The following is a 13,882-nucleotide window of genomic DNA, read 5'->3' as shown; positions in this document are numbered from 1 at the left end:
AAGGTTGTGTAACCCACTGTGACAAGTCTAAGGAGACCTAATATGAGTCCACTATATAAAGACCTTTCGTGTGATTGATTTGCACTTAAATATATATTTATAACTGTTGTTTTTCCCATGAATACAAAAACGGAACGTGAATATTACATGACTAAATGTAACGTTATTTTTAAAGAAAATCTTGTCCCAGGGAAGACACACGGCGGGCCTGGTAATGCCCATTATTCTTGCTCACACTGCTTTGACATCACCCAATGCAAACATCTTCCCCACTGTCTCTTCCTCAAAACTTCTTATCCACTGGAGAGAGCGTTGGCCCTCTCATGAATGTCAGTAATAAGTAATCTGCTGATCAGCCCCTCAAGGTCTTGGGTTTGCCAAGGGGTAACCCGTATCAATATTGGATATTGGCCAGGGTCAGTATATCTATCTGGAGGCTGTATATCAGATCTACATCTCAAATTGAATATACCATCACTTGTTGCGGTTTTCCCTCCTCCCTGTGCAGCTGTTAATATGAGAGTTCCCTCCCAAGACAGCCCACTGTTCTACTTCCTGGTTTCCCTCTGCTCTTGCTATTCGCTCACTATTGCTGTGGTGCAGCTGTGGTGTCTCGCTGCTGTTTTCCTGTTCCACACATGCTCCTCTGTCCTGACAGAGCTTAGTATGCTCCTAAACTATCGCCTCTTTTATCTCCTCGATCTGATTGGACAGATGACTTAACTCTTGTTGCTCATTTCGAGTTTCATCAAATTTCAGCTGCTTTGTTTTAGCTGTTATCAAAAATGTGTCATTCTTCTCAGCATAGCAATCGAATATCCCTCATTTCTTTGGCATTTCTGCTTTTTCTCTGTGTTGTAGTAATTTGGAGTAGGCTTTCTGTCTGGAGAAGGGGGAAGGCCCTCAGGTGAAAGGTCTTTGTCAGTCTGAATATTGCCTCTAAATTTTAACATCACAGAGAGAGCAGGATACAGTCCTGCAAGACTAGTCGGAATCTGCTGTTTTTCTGTTTCTTTCAATTTTTTGCTATCTTCCTATCTTTCAAGCCTGAATTCTCTTTACATTTTTCCTGTAGTTAGTTGCCTTCATCTCGGAACAGCGTGAATATTCTGTGTTCTTTCTCTCTTTTTTTCTGTTGTTTTTTACTCTTGTCCTTTGGTTTGTAGTCTTTTATGGGAAGCTTAATGTCCTTGCATGTGCTGACATCAAACGTCCCCTCACTGCATGAAAACCCAGATTATCGGGCCGGTGAATTTCCCGATAACGGCACAGATTCCCGGCAGTTATTGACAGTTCTGCGTGAAGTTTGCCCGCGCGGATCACTGTCGATACCAGACTCACGGGATAAGGGAGCAGGGATTCACGTGGGGGAAGCGCGACCCCTGCTAGGTGCGAATGGCTCTAATTAGCATTTCAATGTCACACTTGTCTATCCTGCCTGAATTACACAAACAACCATTGGATGAAACCACAGACAGCTCAAGAGTGAAATCACCTGTGATTGGACAGCAAATCCCTCTCTCATTGGTCAGCTTTGGGACATGTGGTCGTGTGCCCCTCCCATTTTTATAATAATAATGACACTATTATTAATAATGATTATATAATTATGATAATTACATACTACTAATAATAATTCAACTATGAAATACTGCTACTACTAATTATCATTATTGCTATTATTAACTAGAAAAAATGATTAAAAACAAACACTTTCCACAGTGTTCCCCTGGTCTGGGTCACAAACTTAAACATTTGCATGAAGGGTCTACTGGCCGCTTCAGGGTCATATGATGTCAGAGCTGGTCTCGCTGAGGGTGGCCCTATATGCAGCCTTCTGTGGTGGGTTGTCTCTACTGCAAAACTGAACACAGTTCAGACAGCTCCTGGATCCTCGCTTCCAGCAGCTGGAAACACAAGTAATACATTAGTGCTGTTCTGCGGTGTTAGCAGATGAAAGGTACTATATATGTGATATGTGTGTGTTTGAGCCCACCTCTCCCAGGCCAAGCTTGCCGTGCCTGGGCTCGGTACAGTTGTGCTCACACTGGTCAAACAAACTAGACTTTAGCTTCGACAAAATAAGAAGTCAGAGCCTCGCTTTTATTTTAATGTTTTGTGTTTTTATGTCGGCTATATGGCAAATGAGGTTGCTCCTCAATATATTCCCAGGTTTAAATAAAGGTTATAAATAAAAATAAATAAATGCACCTGTTGCCATGGTGAATTGTAGTATCAGAGCTCCATTGAAGATGCTTTTTATGTTCATGCTCAACCTACTCATAGTTGATTGAAGTAACTCTGATCAGCTGTTCTGCGTTTCCCATCTCAGGATCAGAGGTCAGGCTCAGAGTTTGTTGGGCCTGCGTCACACAGTTTAAACAGAGAGGTTATAATATTATATAATTATTATAACCTCATTGTTGTGAATATGGAAATATTTTTTATTTTTTTGCTGATTATATAGATACTTCTATACTTTAAACTGTTTTAAACTTTCAGGCACTGTTAGAAGATTTTTAAAAAGTTATCTTCTTATGTTTTCTTATCATTCATAGTAAACAATAAACAGGGGATGTATCCTAATGGACGTTAGCAATTGTTATTCATTCTGTCAAAGTTACCATGCACAGCTGGTAAAATACACCAAATTTTAATACATGTCATCACTGAGTATAAAGGTGTGGCTGTTTAGTCAAGTTTCCAACCACATGATAAAATTAAAAAAATGCTTTAGTTGTTCAACTGAATAATGCCTCTGCAATTTTTCAAAGGAAGTTATGCGTCTACAAAATGAAAACTGAAATTCCTGAAGGAAGTGAAGGCTTTTGAGAGTGTAAACTAGTCTAATGTACCTATAGATCTGATTATACATTTCCTTCCTTGTGTATGTGTCTCCACTGAAAAGATACATAAGGAAGGAAATGTATAATCAGATCCATACAAACACTTTTGGGGCGGCAGTAGCTCAGTCCATCGGTGGTTTGGCTGGGTGTCCCTGTGTGGATCATGAATAGAGCGTGGACTGGTGGCTGAAGAGGTGCCAGTTCATCTCCTGGGCACTGTCAAGGTGCTTTTGAGCAAGGCACCGAACCCCCAACTGCTCGGGGCGCTGAGCCATTGGCAGCCCCCTCGCTTGTGTGTAACCTGTACAATAATAATAACAGAGTGAAAAAAATGAATTTCCCTTGCGGGATAAATAAATGGAATTCTTCTTCTTGATTTGCATTTGTGTAGATCACAGCCTGGTCATTTACATGTGAAAACCTTACCCAGTCCTAGGAGCTGGGGGGGCTTTTATCACCTGTTTGATAAAGTTTTACAGCAATTCCCCGCAGTTATCTAGAGCTGACTGAGGGCCTACTCACACTGTCCTTCTGGCCGGGGCCAAAACCGTTTTTTCAGCTAAAGCCTAGTACCTTTAAGCAGTGTGAGTGCACCCACTCCGCGCACAACTGCGGCCAGCGGGCCGTGGACGGCCCGCTTGGAAGAGGTGGGCTTTAGCGGAGCCGTTTGCACATGTACGAGCACGAGCGTGCGCACGTGTGCGAGCACGAACACGAGCCCTACGGCAGTAGCGTTATGTCCGCCTACAAACGGGGCTGGGGCGCGGGGGGGAGAGGGAGGGGGGACAAGTACCCTAAAGCCCGGGTCGCGGTCTGGAAGGACAGTGTGAGTAGGCCCTGAAACTCACAGTTGGCTGGGAGTTTCAAAGCAGTTTACTGTGACGATAACTGCAGCAAATCCTTCTTTTCATGCAGTGCCTCTTTTGGCCAGCTTGGTTCTTGGCCCCTTGTTTGATTTTCCCATTTCTCAGATAGTTTTTGTATCTCCTTTAAGTTGTTGGGTTGTTTAAATCCCAGAATGGTTACTGATGTCACATTCATTTCTAATGTATGTATCTTTTCAACAGAATATGAACGGTATTTGGGTAATAGTGAATAGTCAATTGGATCTTATTACATTTTCAAATGATAAAAATATAATTATGTCAGCTATTTCTAAATGAAATCCACATTGGTATTAACTCTGTTAGGTAAATACTGTTGTCTGCTTTAGCAATGTCTTGGCATAGGACGTCCAGCAACTTGTATTTTATGAGGTCAAGGAAGGAAAATGGCATTTTGAACATAGAGCATAAGAAGATACAAAAATACTGTACTCAAACTATAACAGCTATAACAGAGAGTAAAGATTAATAACTTTAAACTATATAATTAATTGAAAATAATACAATACACTAAACACATTAAATGTTACTTTGCTGCTGATAATACATATTGTTCAGTCTGCTGTCAGTCACAGAAGAGCCTATTTAAAAAGACATGGCTTGTCATTGGGGAAAAAGTCAACGTCACAGATGGTGCTCCGGCCATGGTTGGCAAAAGCCGGGGTCTGGTGAGAAGAATTAAGAATTTTGCTCCCAAAACTAATGCACTCCACTGTCTCATTCACCATTCATTAAATGAAATAATGTGGAAAATAAAAGGAAATGTTAAATAATAGCATGTTAAAATAAATAAATGAAAGAAAATGTTAATTGAGAGCTTCATGAGTTTGTCCCCATTCTTACGGGAACCTATGGCACATTATTGATAGACTGGTGTCCTGTCCAGGGTGTACCCTGCCTCATGCCCCATGTCAGCTGGGATCGGCTCCAGCCTCCCTGCGATCCCGATAGGGACGAGCAGTTGAAGATGGATGGATGGATGGATTCTAGAAGATGGGAATTAATTTCAGCCTCATCTCACGAGGCTACTTCTATTCAGTGCACTACCAGCAAAGCAAGCACAGCTTTGTGAGTGAGGCAGGCCTGACTCATCTATCGGGTTGTGTAGGCTACTCGCTAATAATAAGCTTACAGATGATAGAAGTCTTTAGTACAGATGTTCCTCCTTTCATTTGAGCTGAGCTCTGAATGAATGCAGTGGCGTAATTGAGGGGGTTCAAACGTGATTTTTTTTCCTGTTCATTTTACTGGCTGCAGTAGCTGCAGTGCCCACCAGGTACCACATGTGAGCAGCTCAGATGAGTTACACAGTCTGTGGTACAGACAATAGGAGAAACAAATGAGAACACTCAGGGAATGAATCACTGCTCCCAAGAGTTTCTTGATCCTTTTGTTCAGGCTGATGGGCCATTTACCATCATGACGTTTGTGTCAACAACCCCCACAGACCTACAATATATGCAGGATCACTTTAACAGCATCTCAATAATGGAAGAAATCAACAGCTGAGTTCCTCCAGTTTTGTGGCTTCACGTAGTCAGGACAGATAGACAGTATTAAATTGGAAAAGAAAGAAAAAGAGAAGACAAAATACAACATTTATTTCACAATTTTCGGTATGAGATTACACATTGTGCTGTCTGCACAGTCACAGTGTTTTAAGCTTGAATATGTTAAGTCATGCAATATGTGCATGACTTAACAATGACTAAGCACATGAAAAATGGCATCTTTAAAAATGATATCCAGTTTTAATCAGGCTGTTCAATACCACGGCCAACTGAAGAACACAGCGCAAACCAACAGTTTAAACTAACAGATGAATGAAACAACAGGATCACACACATGTAAACAATGATGAAATTCAGGACGGTCATGTCTCATCTTACCGTTGATTCGGCTCCACAGCGGAGAATCGTCTGAATAAATAAGATGAATATCAGTCCACCAGTCAACATCAAGTGCTGTGAGTTTGAGTCACCAGAAACATGGCAAGACACGGTTATCTCAGATTTTGGTTATTATTTACAGCCTCTTTGCTGTAGCTGTCACTGTCACGTTACTTCTTCAGCTGCTTATTCCCTGTGGAGTCAGGAAAAGGAACATCTGTAGGGCCTATAACCTACCTGCCAACCAAACGCACATATTTGGAGCTGGTAAATCATTCCTAATATTATTTCCATCTCAATTGTTATGGGGGTTCCATATTAGAAAATGTTGCAAAGGCTAAATACCCAAACACATTTTTTTCCTCTTCACATATTCTGAATTCATTATTATTCTGCAGGCCGACAATGATGATCGTTGGCCTATGTGTACATTTTCACACCATAATTAAAATTAAATGATTGGAGTAACCAACGCCCAGACAGAAGGTTGAGCTTTTGAGAGAACCATGGCTTAACCTCACAATTTTTCATCTATGATTCTGAGTATATTGTTCAAACCATGACGTACTCCACTGGTGCCATGTCAGGCTGTGCTTACATCATGATGTCTGTAGTGCCAGAGTCTCTCTTGCTACTGATAAAAATACATACTGCAAATGCTGCATTATTGAAGCAGTGATGCAAAGCTGACAATCTGTTCCACTGCACTGCCAATGGGTAGAGAGGAAATAAAACACCAGGCGGCACACGCGCGCGCGCACACACACACACACACACACACACACACACACACACACACACACACACACACACACACACACACACACACACACACACACACACACACACACACACACACACACACACACACACACACACACACACACACACACACACACACACACACACACACACACACACACACACACACAGAGTTAGTTATTCCACCTACGCAAAAACTCAAATAGCCATGTCATAATTAAATAAAATCAGTGAGTTGAGGATTACATTTAGTCACTATACATTCAGAGATTCAATGTAGTCAGAAACCTCTGCATAGGGAGAATTGTGTCACAGCTCCCACTGTATCTCCTCTGCCAGCTGTAGCTTTATATCGCAATAAACAGGTTGAGTGTGACCACTTATATCTGGTTTTACTGTGGCAAAATGTGACGGGAAAGCAGAGGGGTATTGGTACTGTGGGACATATGGATGGGAGTAAATGACAGATGTGAAAAAGAGCTCTTATTGGAATAAACATAAACCAATACTGTTTTCTCTGTTGCTTTTGTCACTTTGGGACAATGGGATTGGGTTGCCAGGAATGTAAGTCATTGTTCTGTGTGTTTGTAGGCTGAGAGACAAAGGATAAGATAGATGGAAACAAATCTAAGCAACCAGCATGTGTGTAGATATTTTAAGTAATAATCACCACATTAACTTCAGTCAAATATTCAACTGGCAGTAGCAGGGCTTGGGTAGAGGCCAGCTGTGGGAGAGAGAGCAGAGGTGATAATGTGGGGATTGGTGTTTTGTTCTGCAATGTTATTTATGTGAGACAGAGCTGCTCTGGATAGATAATTAATCAAGTTGGTTCAGCTAAATCAAAGTCAAAAAGAGAAAAGTAAAATACTGTTTTTCAGAAGGACGTTAGCTAATTTTGATTGGTATACCCATGTTTACCTATAGGTTTGTATTTTCACTAAGACATCTGCATCTTAAGGCATGACACACATGGATGTTACCTGATGTAACCTGATGTTCTTGGACTGGAGAATGACAGAGATACCAGACTTGCAGATAGGATCTAGTTGAGTGACACTTCAGGATAACCTCTGTTCAAAAGCACTGCATAACCTGAGAATATGCTGACATCAGTAAGAGTGAGAATTAGTCTCCTAAACTTACTGTCATGAACGGTACGGGGAATAACATGACAAATTGGACCCAAATGCAGACAAGGACACAAATAACGGTCTAAACAAATATTTAATAGTACAAAACAAGGGAATCCAAAAAAGGAGGAAAACAACAAACGTGACGAGACGTCCGAGGGTGGACAGGAACGGGATCGCGGGAAACTATAACAAAAGAGAACAAAGGTTAACAACAAACAAACAAGCGCAAAGACATAACCAACAAAATACGGGAACCAACAGCCGAGTTACCGACTAAATGAGGAAAACAGTCTGGTGCAGAATGTGTCCCACATCCGGCTTTTTAAGCAGCAGAGGGTCATCAGTGGAACTGGAAACCGCTGGGTGGAACCACGCCTACCAGCTCCAGACAGACACACAACAAGAGGAGAGACACGTACAGGGAACAACAGACAGAGGGAGACAAACACAAGCACAAAAGGAAAGGAAAAGACTAACAGAAAACAGGAACCCTGACACTTACATTCATATACTACAAAATGATTTTGCAAAATACAGTACAGCAATAAAAAATTAAATGCGGAACTTGATTGGGAGACAGTGGAGCTGTTGTAGGACGGGGGTGATATGGTGGTGGATGGATGGGGTCCTTGTGATGATGCGGGCAGCTGAGTTCTGGACTAATCAATGCATGTTACTAATTCAACTTCTTCCCCGGAGTTGTTTGTGCTTTGTCGTCTCACAGATCTGTGCTGATCGTGGTGGTGCCTGCTGCCATGACGCTTCCTGCTACTATTAAAACTATTAGTCATATATGCCATCAGTGGTATGTCTCACTGTATTGCAGCTGTTATTACCGCTACTCATCATTGATCATAATTGCTATCATTGTCATATTCTGTCACCTTAGCAGTGCTTGTTTCTTACTATTCCTATATATTAACTGCCATCATATATAATTCATATTCATATTACTATAGATATAATTATAGTTACTTTTACTTTTGTGGTTGCTTGCAACTATCAAATACGGTAAAATATTGAGACCACTGCGACCCTATAAAGGCCTGTACTATGAATGAATAAAGAACAATGACATCTAACATGTTTTGATATGAGTATATAGACACCTAAGTTATGTTGTGATTGTAACCAGCTCAAAGTGATAACATGTATGAAGTAACTGAAATGTAATGAATGTGTGAGGGGAGTGTATGCCATTTTGCCCTTGCTAAATCCTTATAATAAAGTAATCAAATTGGATTTTAAGTATATGTTGTGGACACTAAGTTAATTGGTCTTTTGATGGTAGTAAAAAGTTAAGAATTTGTGTGTCTAATATCTGAGTGGCCAAGGAGATTTTGTCCCCAGCAGCTGAAAAAAGAAAGAGCAGCTTTCTCACCCAAGTGAAGATGTCACTGCACAAAAGGTTTGATCAAGAGGAGGAGACAAGCTGCGAAGAGAAACCGGTAGAAGAAGGTCCTCGATGATGCCTGCCTAGCAGCGGATGGTGGCCAGGAAAGTAATGGCTTCTGATAATAATAGTCTTTCCACAGAATCCTTATTTTATATATATTCCAAACCCTCAAGCCGATCACTACACAGCGGGTCACGGCCTTTACCACCCTGCCCGCCAGACATACCATTCTCCCTAAATGGAAACATGTTTCTCTACCGAGTCATAACAGTTGGATGCGAGAAATTTTAAAATGTCTAAGGTTAGAGAAGTTAAGGTTTTCACAGAAGGGATCTTCGACAGCATTCCACAAAACTTGGGACCCACTGCTGACTTTTATTAGTAATAGTCTTGCTGTTATTCCTGATGATGCCGAGGATGCTTCCTATTAATTGGAAAGAGAGAACCCCCCCCTTCTTTTTTTTCTTTGAGTACTTTATTCACTTTTACTATTATTTACATTTTTTTCATTTTGTCTCATTGTATTTGAATCAAAAGCTTATCTAATCCTTTCCCCGTTACCCACAGAATGCATTATCTCCGTCATACTATTTTTCTTATGACATTTGACATAACATGTTCCAACAGCAGGGAGTAATCAGAGCTGCAGTCTAGCTTTAGACTGTCAAACAGACTACGAGTGTGTCTGCACAAGTGTCCATATTAATCCTTCATGAGTGAACAACAGTTTCATCTTGCTGCCTGGCATGTCACAAGGTCACAAAGTGGTCTAATCGACAGACATCATTACAGTGATTTGATTATTAGCTGGGATGGTGTGAGAGCCCATTTCTACCGTTTTTTTCTTTTAGTCACCACTCTCTTCTGCAGCTTTCCTCGCATTTAGCTTCACCATCCTTGCCACGTACTCAGAGATGTCAGAGCGCATCCCTACCACAACACTCCGAGCTGTTGCGTTGTCCGCTGCATTCTTCTTCAAGTATTACATCATCACTATCTGTATCTACTTTTTGATGTTCTGAGAGAAGTCAGATCTGCTTGGCCTGTAGTAGCCACATCAAAAAGCCCTCACGCGTGTCCATCATCAGAAGACAGTTTCCAGAAGGAGGAGGAATTTAGATTATGAAATGTCTCATTTGGGTGACAATCTACAAAATTGTTCACAAAGTCTCTTTCTGTAAAACAGTTTATGCAGTTAAGATCAGATACTACATTAATGTTTAGGCCTGCATACAATATAACTATTAACCAACATTCCACACATATATATATATATATATATATATATATATATATATATATATATATATATATAGAGAGAGAGAGAGAGAGAGAGAGACAGATATATTTAGAGACAGATTATGTATTTACTGTGAAGCTCCCAATCATCAGATAGCCAACTGTCGCAGACGGATAAACTGTCAGACTCACCAGTCACAGACAGGGACCTGGTGAGTCGTTCGGTTGTTCCTAATAGTCCCCCCTCACACCAACGTATTAACCTGGACACAGTATTGAGTAGTGAGGGCAGGGAATTTTCCCTTCATACATTAATTGACTCTGGGGCTGACACTAATATTATTGACTCTAAATTTGTTAAATCTAATGCTAGTCCTGTGAACCAGCTCGAGACTCCATTAATGATTAATAGTCTCAGTGGGAGCGAACTCGCTCAGATTTCCGCGGAGACTTTGCCTTTAACCATGTCTCTTGCTGGTAACCACTCGGGTAACGGGTAGGGTTGTGAGTTGGAGTAGCAATTGCCATTCTTGTCTTCATTCAGCTCCTACTAAATGTCCTAGTACCCCCAGTTCCTCACTACCTGATCCTCCTGACTTGTCTTCCGCGCCTCCCGTGTATCACGATATCGCCGAGGTATTTAGCAAGGCGTTATCCTAACCCCCTCACCGTCCTTACGATTGTCCCATTGAGTTGTTGCCCGGGTCGACTTTTCCCACTAGTCGTCTTTATAACCTGTCAGGTCCCAAACGGGAGTCTATGGAAACGTATCCTCAAAGCAATTTCAGTCAAAAGTAACTGGACTCGTTATTTTTCTAGGAAGACGTTTCACCTCTCATCCAAGAGGCTTCATCAGTTCATGTACGCATCTGACCAGGCTGGGACTGGTCCAACTAACTGGTGTGAGATCCAGGTATTTAACCTCTCACAAGGCCGATGATGTCACTGAAACCCCCTTGTGCTCCAAGTGCCAACGCTCGTCGTTAGAGTGGCAGTCGTTGTTGGGCAGTTGGTTTCGACTTCGTTAGTGCTTTATTGAGTCTGAACGACAGTCGTTGGGGTCACAGGAGGCCATGTGTGAACAGTTGTTCTTTGAGGTTAGATTGTTGAATCTCCTGGGAAGGGATGAAAGGGCAGCATTGTAAATTGGAGATAAGTGGTGTCTCAGACCTCCTCCTCTGTTTAGCGATGGTTTCTCTACTTTTACATAGATGGCTTCTTTTAATCCTCTTTCAAACCATCTGTCCTCTCTGTCCAAGATTTGGACATTGTTGTCATCAAAGGAGTGGGCTTTCTCCTTGAGGTGTAAGTGGACAGCGGAGTCCAGGCCTGAGGAGTTAGCTCTCCTGTGTTGGGCCATGCATTTATGCAGTGGTTGTTTTGTTTCTCCAATGTAAAGATCTTTGCATTCCTCGTTGCATTGGACAGCATAAACCAGGTGTGGGTGTGTGGTGTTCTGTCCTTGGGATGTACGAGTCTCTGTCTGACTGTGTTACCGGGTTTGAAATACACAGGGATGCAGTGTTTGTTGAAGATCCTCCTGAGTTTCTCTGATACCCCAGCCACATACGGGATGTTGTTTCTCTTGTTATCTTTTTCTTTCTCAACCACTTTGGTTTTCTTTCTGGAAGCAGCTGCCGTTTTCACGGCCATATGGAGAATGACAGGAGCCTCCACATTGGGGTATACAGAAAACCCACTCACACTGATCAATAGTTGGGCTCAGCAAGCTATATAAGTTGTCTCATCCACCTGCCATGCAAAAAAGAGAGCAGCCTGAATTTCATCTTTGATCTCATCAGAAACAGTGGCTGAAAGAGCAGTGATCAATAGGGGTGGAACGGTTTATTGAAAAAATCAGTCCCATTCGGTACGCATGTCACGGTTCGGTACATGTGTGTATCGTTTGGTTTATGAGGTGCAACGTAGCGTAAGCCTTCATGACCGCTGTCCTTTCTCATATCCATCTCAGCGCTACATTTCAGCGCTACGTCTCAGCGCTACGTTTCAGTGCTACGTCTCAGTGCTACGTCTCAGCACTACGTCTCAGTGCGTCTAATCCCTGTGCGCTGGGAGACTTGCTCCATGCGCGCCCTGTAGGCACATGGCCACAACGCTACACACGCTCTCGCTACGCACGCTCCCGCTATGCACGTTCCGCTACGCACGCTCTCACTATGCTCTTCTTCGTGGGTTTTTTGAATCCTCTTGGCAACAGCTCACTAAGCTCCGCTCTGTTTGTTCATTTTAGTCTGGTTAAATCCATGGTTAAATCAACAAATCAATGTCTCCTTCTACTCTGAAAAAAAGCAAAGTTGGCACAGAAAACCGTCAGTTCACCAGAGAATGGACAGAGAAGTTTTTGTCTCTGTCACTGTGAAGCCTGTTTACTCTGCAGCCATATCTGAGTGGAAAGAGGATAAGTTGATAAGACATTTTCAGAAAAATCATGCTACTCTGCATTTATGTATGTATGTATGTTGCTGTCATTTTTGTCAAATTTTCATATGTACTTGTAAGCCTGGTAAAACTAGTAACTGAAGTAATCAGATAAATGTAATGGAGTAAAATATAGAATATTTCACTGATTTGTAGTGGAGTAGAAGTATAAAGTAGCATGTCAATAAAATACTCAAGTAAAAGTGAAAGAGCCTCAAACCATATGTTTTGTTGAACATAAACAGTCCTGCATTAACTTTTCAAATGGTCATTTTTAAGAAAGGTTAAATGAAAACATAGTAAATAATTAATCTGCAAGTTGCAATTAAAAGCAAAAGTACTCATGTTTTGAAAATAGGCTCTTTTCCGGGTTTTCCACCTCTCCTCTCTGGTCCGTCTGTCCAATCAGGATGGTCCATCCTCTGATAAGATAGGCCTACCCTTTCCGGTAGAAGTTAATGTTGTTGTGTTTTAGGTATTTGTTGAAGGGCTTTCCTATTTGGCAACTTGTTTTCCCATTTGCCGTTTTGTTTTTGTAATTTGCTGTTTTGTTTTTTTATTTTGCGTTTTGTTTTCTTATTTTGCAATTTGTTTTTTTATTTTGCATTTTGTTTTATGATATTGCATTTTGTTTTATGCTTTGCTGTTGCATTTTTCATTTTTTTTTCTATTTCTACTCTTCAACAACAAAGTCATTATTTTATCTTACAGCACAAACATTGACAACACAACTAGGCAAGGCATGGCATCTTTATTTATATAGCGCATGTAGTGCCCTCTAAGACTTAAACCCTTTATTAATTAGATAACTAATGCTGGTAGGTAAGTATACTGTAATACGCTATTTAGACACAGTATGAACTTGGTACTTTTATTTACCCAACTGTGGGATTTTTATACTGGTCCTAAGGATTTTTAATCCCCCTTGTGCATAAATTAAGCATTAATGACATTATGTTTTCTACCTATAGGTACCCTTTAAGTCTTTAAACTCCCCTAAAGCACTCTTTAACTCACACACCAACACTCCCCACAATGTCTACAAACAAGAGTATATAGGAGATACCAGGTGAAAAATGAATAACCACAGGTACGTTTTAACTATTTACTTTTGTAAATATTCGACACACCTATCTGCATCATAGAAACAAAAACAACAATAAACCAAGTGCAGAATAAAGTCAGTTTAATAGTCAATTGTCTTTTGTCAATAAGTCCCTTTGTGATAAGTTTCAAAAGCCCAAAAATAAATAAATGTACCTAAAGCCGGCACTTATATTTACTAAAGGAA

The sequence above is a fragment of the Echiichthys vipera genome (genome assembly GCF_963691815.1).
Source record: "Echiichthys vipera genome assembly, chromosome: 13".
NCBI classification, from domain to species: Eukaryota; Metazoa; Chordata; class Actinopteri; order Perciformes; family Trachinidae; genus Echiichthys; species Echiichthys vipera.
This window is presented reverse-complemented; position numbering follows the sequence as displayed.